General features: G+C 46.8%; 1 protein-coding gene across 2 annotated transcripts in view; it reads right to left on the bottom strand.

The window, feature by feature from the left end:
* Nucleotides 1-13,260, bottom strand: part of SLC45A2 (solute carrier family 45 member 2) — a 71,357-nt gene that overhangs the window by 36,888 nt on the left and 21,209 nt on the right. The window lies entirely within an intron of this gene.

The following is a 13,260-nucleotide window of genomic DNA, read 5'->3' as shown; positions in this document are numbered from 1 at the left end:
CCCCCACAGTGCTAGGTATGCCCCCAGTGCTACACATATATGCCCCACGGTGCCAGATATGCCCCCAGTGCCACAAATATATGCCCCACGGTGCCAGATACGCCCCCAGTGCCACACATATATGCCCCACGGTGCCATACATATGCCCCCACAGTGATAGTTATGTGCCCAGTGCCATATATACCCCCACAATGCCACACATGCCCCCACAGTGCTAGTTATGTGCCCAGTGCCAGGTATGTTACCACAATGCCACATATGCCCCCCCACAGTGCTAGTTATGCCCCCCATGATAATTTCCCACGGGCGGGGAGAGGACAGTCTGGCGTCCCCCTGCAGTCTGACTCCTGCATGTCACGGAGGGGAGGAGAGCACAGCACAGCGCACGTCTCCTTTCCCCCCTCACTTCCCTGTGACTGGTCCATCCACGAATCAAAGCTCGCGGGCAGGCTCCTGATTGGCTGCCGGCCCACGAGCTCTGATTGGTGGACGGCCCAGTCACAATGATGCACACTAAGGGGTAGGAGAGATGCGCAATGCGTGCTCTCCTCCCCTCAAGGAGATGGATTCAGGCCGGGGAACCGGCAGCGGGGGGGATGGGGACGGAGGGCAGCAGGAGCCGCACTTAGCAAGGGGGAGAGCCACATGCGGCTTGAGAGCCGCGGGTTGGCCACCCCTGCTCTAGGGTGCCGTGATTCAAAAAAGTTTGGGAACACCTGGTGTATACACGAAAAGAAAAAGAAGAGCTGACAAACCATGAAATTCACTTTATTTTACCCTTTAAGATATCAGCTGACAAAATACTACAATACTTTATAACGTATCTCTATTAGCAGGCTTGATGTCCACTCACCTTAATCAAATACACACAATGTTTCCAATTAAGCTGTAACCTTTGTTTCAAGGCTCTTTGGGCAGGATGTACTAAAGCAAAAAATGCAGTGAAAATCCCATTATTGAGGTTTTTACCGCATTTTGGTATTAACTAAACCCATCATGTCGGGTTACTGCAACAGGGGGCAAAAGCTGGGGATGGCCTATGGGTTTATTATCACCACCCCGCACCGATGAAAGCTGCCCTCACTCACCTGTGTTTGGGGCAGCCTCCTGCTGTGCTGCCCGGACCAGTGACCCCCTCCTCCCTAGCCCTGTACTTCCACTTCCGGGTACAGGGAGGAGGAGTCAGCAGAGTCCCTGGCAGCAGCAGCAGGGCACAGGGGAGCCGCTGCCACATTGCTAGCTGCATTGCAAAGGCCAGCTGTTAACGTAAGAGCGGTCCTTTGCTATAATAATTGCATATGTTCATGTATATGCGATTATTATTAAGGCGGTACCCGGCAATGTGCGGCATAGAGGGGCAGTGGATGTTAATGCATTCCACCCTAATTACCCTGATGTTTACAAGTACAAATAAAACATTTATAAGCAACTTCTACAGTATATACACTTTCATACCTCCAAACTTTATTAAACAGGAATTCTGGACTTCTGCTCCTGTGCCGTGATTTTTGGGGCATGGCCTATTGTCGCGGCACTCCCATGAGGCCACGACCCGTTTTTGTGGTCGTACGCTGGGGGCCCCCACCACCAATTGCTCCCATTGACAATCACCACGGACGTCCGACGCCAGAAACCAGAGGCATCTGTAGAATTGCAGGGGCATCCCCTTCACTGATGAATATTTCTGGGGCAAACAAACCTGCCCAGGTAGGCTTGTCCTGCCCCAGGGAAAACAATCACCGAAGCGGTTAATCATCCACATCCGGCGATTTTTATATCATCTATTTGTCCTGCAAAGGCTCCCCAGTCTGGATAGCATTCAGCTTGTAACTCATAAGTCAGAAAAGTGGTAATGCGCGTTTCCCCGTCTACACAACATTGCAGCGGCTATCTCAGTCTGTATAAATGTTAAGGTGCCCATACATATATTGGCACGATGTGGGCCTTTTATATTTACAATTTCTTATATGGCGCAGCAGATTCCAACAGACTTGGAGGTAGGAGGGCCCTGCTGCAAGCTTACAATCTATAGGGACAAAGGAGGGAAACACAAGGACAGGCACCAGTAATAGCATAGCAGTCCCACCAAGTTACAAGTCCAGAAGGGAAGCTATAGAATACTGTACATAAGTGCCTCAGAGAGTTATGCGTGTGGTACTTAAATATGATAGGCTTGCCTGAAGAGGTGAGATTTCAGGGAACGCTTGAAGGTTTGGAGGCTAGTGGTGAGTCTTATTGTGCGTGGAAGGGCATTCACCCGGTTCCAATGCATCAGGCTGAGAAATTGGATTGGATCGGTTCCCGAGATCACCATGGCTGCCACTACAATGTTTTGGGTCCTGCGGCAGTCAATGGTAGCGCATGTGATACATCATATGCAAAAGGAGAGCATGCAATATCTTGTATGCAATCTGCCACCTAGCTGCTCCCCAGGGTATTGCATGCAATTCCTTGCAAAAATGTATGGAGGCCTTTAGTGGGGCTCTAGTGTTATTTATTTGAGAGAGATAAAGTGGAGACGTTGCCCATAGCAACCAATTAGTTTAAAACTGTAATTTATCAGGAACAGTCTAGAAAACTTTCTCTCTCATGTCAGGTAGGAGCTGATTGGCTGGCTGTTTATCACTCTCCATTTTATCACGTTTGAAGCTTAGTGCATCTGGCCAATAGGGTCTACTGGAAGACGTCCACCTACCACAGTGGAACAAGAAAAGATGGCGTTACGCATCCGCAGAAGAAAGGTCAGTGGCCATATTGGTTAGAGACTTCAAACCTCCCTAAAGGAACCAATATGGGAGTATGCACCGTGGTGCTTTTCAGCTTCAATATTTTGAGGGTGTTTGGGGAATAAGAGATGATGGTCAGCCTGGCATGCTTTGGGACATTGGCCCTCATTCTGATCAGACGGGGCGCATGGTATATTATGCACATGTGCAGGTACCCTTTGTGAACAGCTTCGATGACTTGCATAGTCGCCAAGACGTTTGCAAGGATCGGGGCATTGGTGAAATGCCAGTCATGGGCAGGCGGCTGACCTAACAGGACATCAGCTGCCCGCCCCGTCTTTGTAATTGTGGCCGCAAATAAAAGTCAGGTTCCACTTAATGACTTATTTGCGAAGGCAGGAGCAATCATTTGCTGGTCGGCTTGGACGGCCGGCGTCTCTGGTGCTCGGTATGTTGCGATCCTCTCAGCTTACTGAACCAACCAGAATTACCCCCATTATCTAGTACCACACAACTGAATTACACAAGTCATACCTCCCAACTGTCCCGCTTTCCGCGGGAACGTCCCGTTTTTGGGGGACGTTCCCGCATCCTGCCCGGGGCCGACACTGTCCTGCTTCGGGGGGGGGGGCAGTTGGGAGCCCCTCAGTCACCCGTGAATAGACTGTGTGCAAGCGCACAGCCAGTATTCATGCCCCCACAGCAGCGAAAAAGGGGGCATGGTACAGGCCACGCCCCCAAAATTTTGGACAACCCTTCCACGGGTGACAGTGTCCCCCCTCATACCTCCTCAATGTTGGGAGGTATGCACAAGTGGCTCTACATCTGGAACAGAAAATGTTACCTACTATATGAAAATTCCTTGAAATTAATATGTTAATTATAATAAAATAGTTTATTCTAAAATACAATATAGGAATAATATGCCCTCTTAATATAAAGATATTTAAAGTCACATGAAGTTACTATAAAAATAAAAAAACACGTGGTCACACGCCCACTGATAATGGTACATCATATTTCCTGCCGTACAGTAGCCCACAACATGTGATAAGGCACAAAGTGTGCCCAAGGCATAATCCATGGTAACAGAGGATCAGTACATTTTCACATCTCGTGAACCATCAGTACACCACATGGCTCAAACTTCTACAGTAACTGTTTTTTTAGATATATTTTATCTGCTTAAACTACAGTATGCTCACTTTAAGCAGATTATATTATATAAAAATAATTGCGTGTTCTAGAATGTCTTCATTTAACGGTTATCCCGACAGTTTCCAATTCATCAAATCAACTGAATTTAGAGCACAAAAAACAATTGACAAGACTTAAATTTACAACCCAAAAGGGAAAAAGCACCCACCTAATTCCATGCTAATACAATTTAAAAAAAACAACAACTTTTGAGCGCCAAGTGAATTTGACAAAATAGGTCTGAAAATTGTCAAGAAAACATTTTTTTTCATCACAGGGCGGTATTAAATGAGGCTGATTCGCCAGGTTTTTATGGCGATTTTGTGCTGTACGGCGAATTTCTGACTAAAACGGTGAATCACCCTATTCAATGACCAGATGGCGAATACATTTCAAGGTTTTTTTCGCCATGATTCACCGAGTAGCAATCGCTATCTTTTTATGGTGAATTGGAAGGTGAACTTTTAAAATAAAGTGTTTTGTTTTTTACAATTGGTGTAAAAAAATCTGGAATTTTATTCTGAGGAGGGGCATGCTATTTTGCTGTAAGCACATGGATATATATTTAATTTAAAAAATTACACAGACCAGCCAGCAGGGGGCCGGAGCCGAGCCGCTCATTATATATTCATATATTCACTTCACCCGATCATTACATATTCATGATCGGGTGTAGTGAATATACCCGGTCCCCTGCTGGCACCCCCAGGGGGCAGCCTGTGCTGCCTGGCACCCGGGGAGCCCACCTCCCGCTCACAAACGTTCTGGGGCAGGCAGGGAGACTTCCATCTCCCTGCCTGCCACCGTCCGCCGCAGGAGCTCAAATTCGCCAGTCAGGGGCAGCGAGCCCCTGACTCGTTGAATACCGGAGCCGGCGAGGCTCCGGAACGCAGCGAGCAGTGGCGAATGTGCAGCGAATTCTAAACAGGATTCGCTGCACGTCGCCGGTATTCACATTGAATACCGCCCACAATGACCTTTTTATAGGAAATATGTTAATTCAAATAAAAAAGATTATAAAAAAGGTGAAGGATGCTGGCATTTTTAGTGGATTTTTTGACTATCTCTCACAGAGATTTCGGCATTCAAACGGTTAATAGACATTTATATATATTAATCATCAGTGTGACCAGGCAACCTTGACTTGGTGGCTGCTATGCTCTACAGTAGTTGGGTGTCCACAGGGAAGGTGAGGGTGTGCTACCGGGCTGGTTAATCATCAGTGATTGGCAGCACGGTAGATGCTGGGAGGAAGGTAACCAATGAGCATTGAGATCATGATAGCAGTAGCTTCAGTACATTTCTATTCCACCGGCTGCACATTATATCTGCAAATTTGAATCAGGCCCTTTTATCTTCCTCCACTTTCTCGCTTTTCAAACTTTAATCTCCCCAAAAATGTTACTTCTTCTTAACCCTTTGAATGTCAATGTTGCTTTGAGAGATGTACAAAATATCCTCTAAAAATGCCAGGGTCGTAGTCGGGGAATATGAATCACTTTAGTTATTGACGGAAAATGATCTGAATCAGCCCATAGAAGCTGGGCGCCAGTGCAGTACCAAGGAAGCTGCTGCGCATGCACTGGTCCTGCGACCGCAAAATATGCAGCTGCCTAGAGCCGACTGTAGAGGAGTACGTTGTGTAGACAAGAACATTGCATTTATTAAAACAGAATAATAGTGGGGTCAATGGGACTAATTCAGACCTCATTTCAGGACAAAATTGTTCTCAAAATGGGCAAAACCATACTGCACTGAGGGGGTGGGGGGCAGATGTAAAACGTGCAGATTAAGTTATAATTGGGTGGGTTATATTGTTTCTGTGCAGGGTGAATAATAAATTCCAACCAGAAGGATTTCCCTATCGCCACACTGCAGCATAATTGGCAGAATCAGATGCCACCTGGCTTCACGCTAGTACAGATGGAATCGGGATTTAGGGGCTGACGCATCTGCGCCCGCTTCTCCGTATACCTGCCTATGGCTTTGTGCTAATGGGAGCATCTGCCCGCATATGCCCATCTTCATGCCAATTGGTTCCACTGATATTCTGTCTCCTGTCAACATTAGTGACGACCATGGTGAATGCGAAATATCTGTTGCAAAAGACATCCCATCGCCACCTTGGCCCTCCCATGAGACCGCTCGGTTCTGTGAGATCATGTGGTAGACACACAGAAGGAGTGACCTGCCAATCCCTGTTCATGTGCTTTGCATTGAGTGGCGCAGGCGTAGTCTGCAGTGCGGGTGCAGTTTACCAATATCTGAGGGATCCATCCAGGTGGTCTGTCTCTGGTCTATCACCCGTGTGACTGTGCAACATGCTCTCAGTAGAAGGGGCCGCCATCACACAAGTTACGACACGAGTGCAGCACGGCCAAGCAGATTTTTAAGTCAATACCTGTCGTACCTCCGCACCTTCATGGAAGACTGGTAACCCAACCAATGTTTGGCACAGTCCATGAACTCGCGCATGTGGCGTCCTTCTCCATCACGACAAAGCGAATGCCTACAACGCCAGGGTGAAATGGTGAATTTTCTGGGCCCAGGAACCTATCCAGAAGCTTGGTCTTCCACCTTACAGTCCAGAACCTGGGGCAGGCGCAGCTTAATGCGGGATGCGGTCATTTGGTCTACAGCATGATGGTCGACAGTCATTAGGTCGACATCGGAAAATGTCGACATGGCTCTAGGTCGGCATGGGGAAAGGACAACATGGTTCTAGGTCGTTAGTTTGACAGGTCATTAGTTCGACCGTGTCTAGGTCGACAGTCAAAAGGTCGACATGGGGTTTTTCACTGTTCTTTGAGCCGACGTGTGCCGACAGGCGGTAGTTCATGCCCTACCATCCACGAGAGCGCAGCGAGCGATGCGGTACACTTTAAACTGTGTCCATGTTGACTGTGTTGACATTCAGGTAAAAAAAAAAACTGAAAAACCCCATGTCGACCTTTTGACTGTCGACCTAGACATTGTCGAACTAATGACGTGTCGAACTCACGACCTTTCAACCTAGAACCATGTCATCCTTTTCTCATGTCCACCTAGACCCACGTCAACCTAATGGTTTCAACCTAATGACTGTCGACCATAATGCTGTAGACCAAATGATCCCAACCCCATGATGCATCGACAAATCAAGTGCAAGTTTATGCGTTTTTTTTAAGGGGTATGGATCATTGGATAGACAGACTTTAGGTCTACAAGCATTAGGTCGACATGGGTAAAGGTCGACGTGGGGTTTTTCACTTTTTTTGTCCCGAATGTCGACAAAGTCAACATGGACACTAAAAAAGTGTACTGCTGCGCTCGCCATGCTTCGGTTACGGTGCCTCGCTATGGTCGGCACACTATTTTATTCTCCAAACACTCCCTAGTGGGTAGTAGGGCATTAAATACCGCCTATCGACTCATGTCAGTCTTCAGGCATGTCGACCTAAAGCTTGTCACCTAGTGACTTTGGAGGCCTTAATGCTGCATGTAGAAGACATGCCTGCATTGGACTGGTCCATTTGCTCCAACACAAGGCTTAAGTGCAGGCTCCAGCAAGTAGCTTAAGTGCAGGCAACTTTGCACAGACTCCTCTGGCGAATACTTTTAAAATATGTCAAATGTTAACTCTGGTTATAAATATAATACTTTATATCCATCTGGGTACTTGTGTATTTTGGCGGCGCCCCCGATGTCCGTCGTACGATGAACGTATCGCATCGCATGCCATGTACCCGATGGCATGCGATGCGATTTTGACCCCCTATACGATTAAAAATCGTATACGCACCCTAAAGGGTGCTTTTGAGCACCCTAATGGGTGCTTACAATGTTAAATGCACCCCCACGCCACCCCCCCACTATAAACGTGAACCCGAAGCGTGGCGAGCGCAGCGAGCCCGCGAGGGGTGGCGGTACGCGTCCTACAACCTTTTCATATCCCCACTATCCACGACGGCGTGGAGTTGAGAATAGAATAGTGTGGCGAGCGCAGCGAGCCCGAAGCGTGGCGAGCGCAGGTAAACGCGTCCCCTTGCGGGCTTCACAGGTATCTGCGTGCAGTATCGTACGATATCGCGTTGCATCGCATACCATCGTATGCGTTATGGTATGCGATGCGATGGGCGCCGCCAAAATACACAAGTACCTCCATCTGGATTGTATTTAAGTAAGAAAATCAGTTTGAAACGAAACATTGAAATAAAAGTTAAATTGTAACAATCTGAACTAAAAAAAAGCATTTGAGTGAATACAGAAAGGTTTTGTTCTGTGCTGTCCGTAACGCACATCTTTCATCACAACTGTCCTTCTAACATAAATGGTATGAAGAGGTGTGTGGGAGATGTAATAACACTGTTCTTTTTATATACAAGTGCATTTTGTGCCCTCGCCAGGCCCGACATTTACATGTAATTCCTCAAGTCTTCAGGTTTAGTTTGTCATAACAGGAAATGTTGTAGATTTTGATTTCAGCACATCTGATTTCTTTAAATGAGGTTCCTTTTTAAGCCGTTTGATGCTCTCCTGAAGATTACTGGATTATTTTGAAGGTCATCAGCTGCATGATGCTTGTGCTCTATACCCTGGATTAGTTTTGTGCCTCAGTGGCTGTAACGCAGGAGGATGCAACCTGTGCCATAGCTGCCTACCCTTCTGCATTCAGCAGGAGACTCCCTGACATAGAAGCGATCTCCCGCTCTCCCTAAAGAGTCTACAAATCTCCCTCATTTCTCCTAACCCACCTTATGCAGCGGTTCCCTTTCTATGGAAAAAGAAAATCCACCTGTCGTATCACGTATGTTGTGCTGAGAGAGAAGAAACTAAATTTCACAGCAAATAATTACAAACAAATAATCCAATATTGCAGCAATGATATTATCAATACTTGTTACATTTCCCAAACTATATAGTTACTAATGTTATCTAGAAATATCTTGCAGCAAGCATTTAAGCACATATACACCAATATATGGAACTAACCACGCCCCTTTGGTGGAGCATGAGGCACACCCATAATGGGGCGCTGTGCAAATTTCTACTGCCAACAATAATCTCCCTGAAACTAGTTTCCAAAAGTAGGCAAGTATGACCTGTGCACATCCTTCACCAAAGTCCGGGCATTCTTACAGGTACCTCTGGTGTCATCCAATGCAATTCTTGGATACATACCGCAGTCAGCCAGCTATGGTCATGACAGCACCAACCCTGGTACAATAGTCAGTACACTGATAGTGTAACACATACAATTCTAACGGCCTATGGGCTAATGACATCGCACTAACGGATACACGTGCAAATGTAGAGTTTTACACAGCTATGCGCCCAAACAGCCCCTTTCCGCGCAATTGGATTTATACCCCTCATTAGCAACCAGGCCATAATTAAATGTCCACCGAAGGTCCACAGGGCTTAAATACACACCTGAAAAAATCAACGAGGCTAAGGTTGACAAAGCCAGAAGGTCGACTCAAGCATTAGGTCCACAATCAAAAGGTCGACACAAGTGATTCCAATTTTTGTCCCAAATGTAGACATAGTTGACATGGTCACCGCCTAAGCGTACCTCATCCCCGCTCTGGGCACGGTGCCGCTCTGTGCTCGGCACACTTATATTCTCGCAGAGGATGGTAGGGTATGGAATGCCGACCGTTGGCACAAGTTGGCTCAAAAAAGGTCGGCAACACTCCCCCCCCCCCCCCCCCATGATCATCGATGGTGGTTGAAATGACCAAATACAGAGATAGCCACACTCACTCATCGATGCTGTAAAGTCTATCCGGCTGGTGTGGCTACAAGACTTCTTTCGGTACTTATGTATTATCTGGGCTCCCATGTTAAATGCACCCCATTTTTTCATACCCCTACTATCGAACTACGCATGGAGTTGATTGTATATAGTGTGGTGAGCGCAGCGAGCCACCGTGCCCGAAGCGTGGCGAGCGCAGCGAGCCCGGCAAGGGGACGCGGTCTCATAAAAAAAACGGGAGCCCAGATATTACATAAGTACCCTTCTTTCTGCTGGAGCATAAAAGAGTTGAAGCCTTGCTAAGGAAGCATGGCACTGATCATCATCGGTGCAGAATGTGGGCATGTAAATCGTACTATGGTGGTGAAAGATGCCGTCCTGAATATGTGCTTCTGGGTAATCACTCTCCATTGTATCACTTTGTGAAGTTTAATACACCTGGCCCATTAGCTGGATGGATCATCCTTCGTTAGAGCAGAGATACAGGCTTGCAAAACTTATAAAACATCAAGAGATTTTACCAAATATACCAATAAATTGCACCATTTCAAAACACCTGGAATTGCAGTACAAGGTGGTGATAATCAGAGGCACTTTAAGAGAGGAGGAGGCGCGTGTGCAACCTCCACCGGTCAGTGCCCCTCCTCTCTCCCAACCAGAGTCACTCTAGATTCGGCTTCTTATTTAATTATCACCTTCTTCAATAGAACTTTCATCTTGGTAAATATACCCAATTAGAGAGTGATAAAGTAGAGATAAACTGCCCAACAATCAGTTCATGTCACTGTTCGGACAAAGCCTGTAAAATGGCCGTTAAGATCTGATGGGCTGGTACTTTATCTCCTGCCATTTTAGCACTCACCAAGGCTTAGTGCATCTGCCCCATTTTAAAAGGTACGGTCAGAATAGCAGGTTCACCATACACTATATATATATATATATATATATATATATATATATATATATATATATATATATATATATATATATATATATATATATATATATATATATATATATATATATATATATATATATATATATATATATATTTCTTGGCATAGTATTGGCCAATAGTATCAGCCTGCCCACCACTCGTCAGACAGGTCCCTAGCATTATAGGGGTTCACTCATCACCTTGACGAGTGGTTGGCAGGCTCATACTATTGGCCAATACTATGCCAAGAACCTCATATATTATATATTAACATTTAAATCAGGGGTGGCCAAACCGGTCCGAGATCTACCAACGGTCCACGTTTTCCAAATCACCTAGCTGGTGGACAGCTGTAGTCATTACTAACTGTCACATTGTCAAACCTGCTACATTCATTCCTACTATAGATCCACAGGTGGCCTGACAAACATGAACTGTTGGCAGCTCTTGAGGACTGGTTTGGCCACCCCGAATTTAAACTGTGTATGGTGCAACTGCTATTCTGTTCCTATGTTGTAATACTTAGGGCGGTAGACAATCCCGGGTCACGACTCTCGGGCCAGCCCGAGAGTCGTGACCCGTTCCTGTTCTCGGCCCACTCAACTCTCTCGGCATGCCGAGTGCCAAAAAGGGGCGTGGCTGTGAGAAACGGCCTTGGATCGATGAGATCTAATCGTGAGCTTGACAATCCATGGCCGGTTTTGGTAAAACGAGCCCGACTGCTTTTAAAGTCTGGCTTGTTTTGTCAAGATGCCTCTTCAATGCTGACAGAAAAGACAGCATTAAATAGGCGCCCACCGCTATTTCCCCCTTTGAAAATAGTGGCGAGGTATTAATAAAGTCTCAGTTAGATAGCACATCCCATTATTAGTAGCTAGGGTGTGTAGTCCAGGCCCCCTCCTCCTAAATCCATTTTAAATAGAGATGTGCGGGCTCGGATTCCTCAGATCCGAGCCAGCACGGACGTCATCAATCCGGGCCCGGATACGAGCAGCGCTCGGCGCTTCCCGCCTGACTCGAATCCGGGCGCACGTGCAAAACGTCATCGCCCAGCATCGGATTCTCGCGAGATCACGGAACCCTTAAATTCCGCAACCTCGCGCCGCCATCTTCAGTCCAATCTCAGAGAAGGGTAGGGAAGGGTGTGCTGCTGCTGAGTGTGGTCTCTGCTGGGGCCCGTGCTGCTGTGTACTGCTCAGTGATCAAGACATCACCATTGCAAGGATGACTGGTGCTGTGTTCTGTCTCTCCTTTGTGCTGGGGCCTGCCTCTGCTGAGTCTGCTCCTGTATAGTCAGTCACAGTGTGATAGTCCACTGGTGCTGCTAGTGCCACTGCCTGCCCTGCACTGCCTAGTGTCTGCTGCAGTCTGCTCTCTGCTGTTGCCACTGGCTAGTGCCTACCAGTACCTATTGTAGTATATAATTCCAGTGTGCTGTTGCCCCTGGCTACCAGTACCTATCACAGTATATAATTCCAGTTTGCTGTTGCAACTGGCAACCAGTATTTTATTTATTGCAGTATATAATTCTAGTCTGCTGTTGCCACTGGCTACCAGTATTTATCACAGTATATAATTCCAGTCTGCTGTTGCCTCTGGCTACCAGTATTATTTATCACAGTATATAAATCCAGTCTGCTGTTTCCACTGGCTACCAGTATTTATCGCAGTATATAATTCCAGTCTGTTGCCACCGGCTACCAGTATTTATTGCAGTATATACCGTAATTCCAGTCTGCTTTGCCGCTGGCTACCAGTATTATTTATCACAGTATATAAAAATCCAGTCTGCTGTTTCCACTGGCTACCAGTATTTATCGCAGTATATAATTCCAGTCTGTTGCCACCGGCTACCAGTATTTATTGCAGTATATAATTCCAATCTGCTGTTTCCACTGGCTACCAGTACTTTCAGTCCAGGGGTGCCCACATGTGTGCTGTATCCATCCAGGGGTGCCCACATGTGTGCTGTATTTGTCCAGGGGTGCCCCTATGTGTCCTGTATCAGTCCTGGGGTGCCCGCATGTGTGCCGTATAATTCCAGGGGTGCCCCATGTGTCCCATATCAGACCTGGGGAGCTGCCCTTTTTTTTTAATGAAAATAAAATTAAGGTGTTTTTTTTTTTTACTGCAAGGGCTGTTAAATGCGCTGTAGTCCAGGGGTGAGCCAAGAGTGCTGTATAATTCATGGAGTGTTGCTAAGTAAGGTGTGCTGCTCTTTTTTATAATTAAAAGAATACACATTTTTACTGCAGGAATTTGTCTGCCGTATAATTCCATGCCTGCCGCCATGTGTGCCGTAACAGTCCAGGGGTGCCGCCATCTGTGCCGTATAATTCCATGTGTGCTGCATCAGGTCAGGTGTGCCACCATCTGTGCCGTATAATTCCTGGGGTAAGCCAAGTCTGCCGTATAACTCATGGGGTGCTGCCAAGTGTGCTGTATTAGTCCAGGGGTGATGCTAAGCATGCCATATCAGTCCAGGGGTGATGCTAGGTGTGCCGTATCAGACTAGGGGGGATGCTAAGTGTGCCATATCAGTCCAGGGGTGATGCTAAATGTGCCGTATCAGTCCAGGGGTGACGCTACCTGTGCCATATCAGTCCAGGGGTAATTCTAGGTGTGCAGTATCAGCCTAGAGGGGATGCTAAGTGTGCCATATC

Source organism: Crinia signifera, chromosome 1 (assembly GCF_055691185.1).
Source record: "Crinia signifera chromosome 1, ASM5569118v1, whole genome shotgun sequence".
Taxonomy (NCBI): domain Eukaryota; kingdom Metazoa; phylum Chordata; class Amphibia; order Anura; family Myobatrachidae; genus Crinia; species Crinia signifera.
Note: the sequence above shows the minus strand (reverse complement) of the source record. Positions and strands in the feature narration are given on the sequence as shown.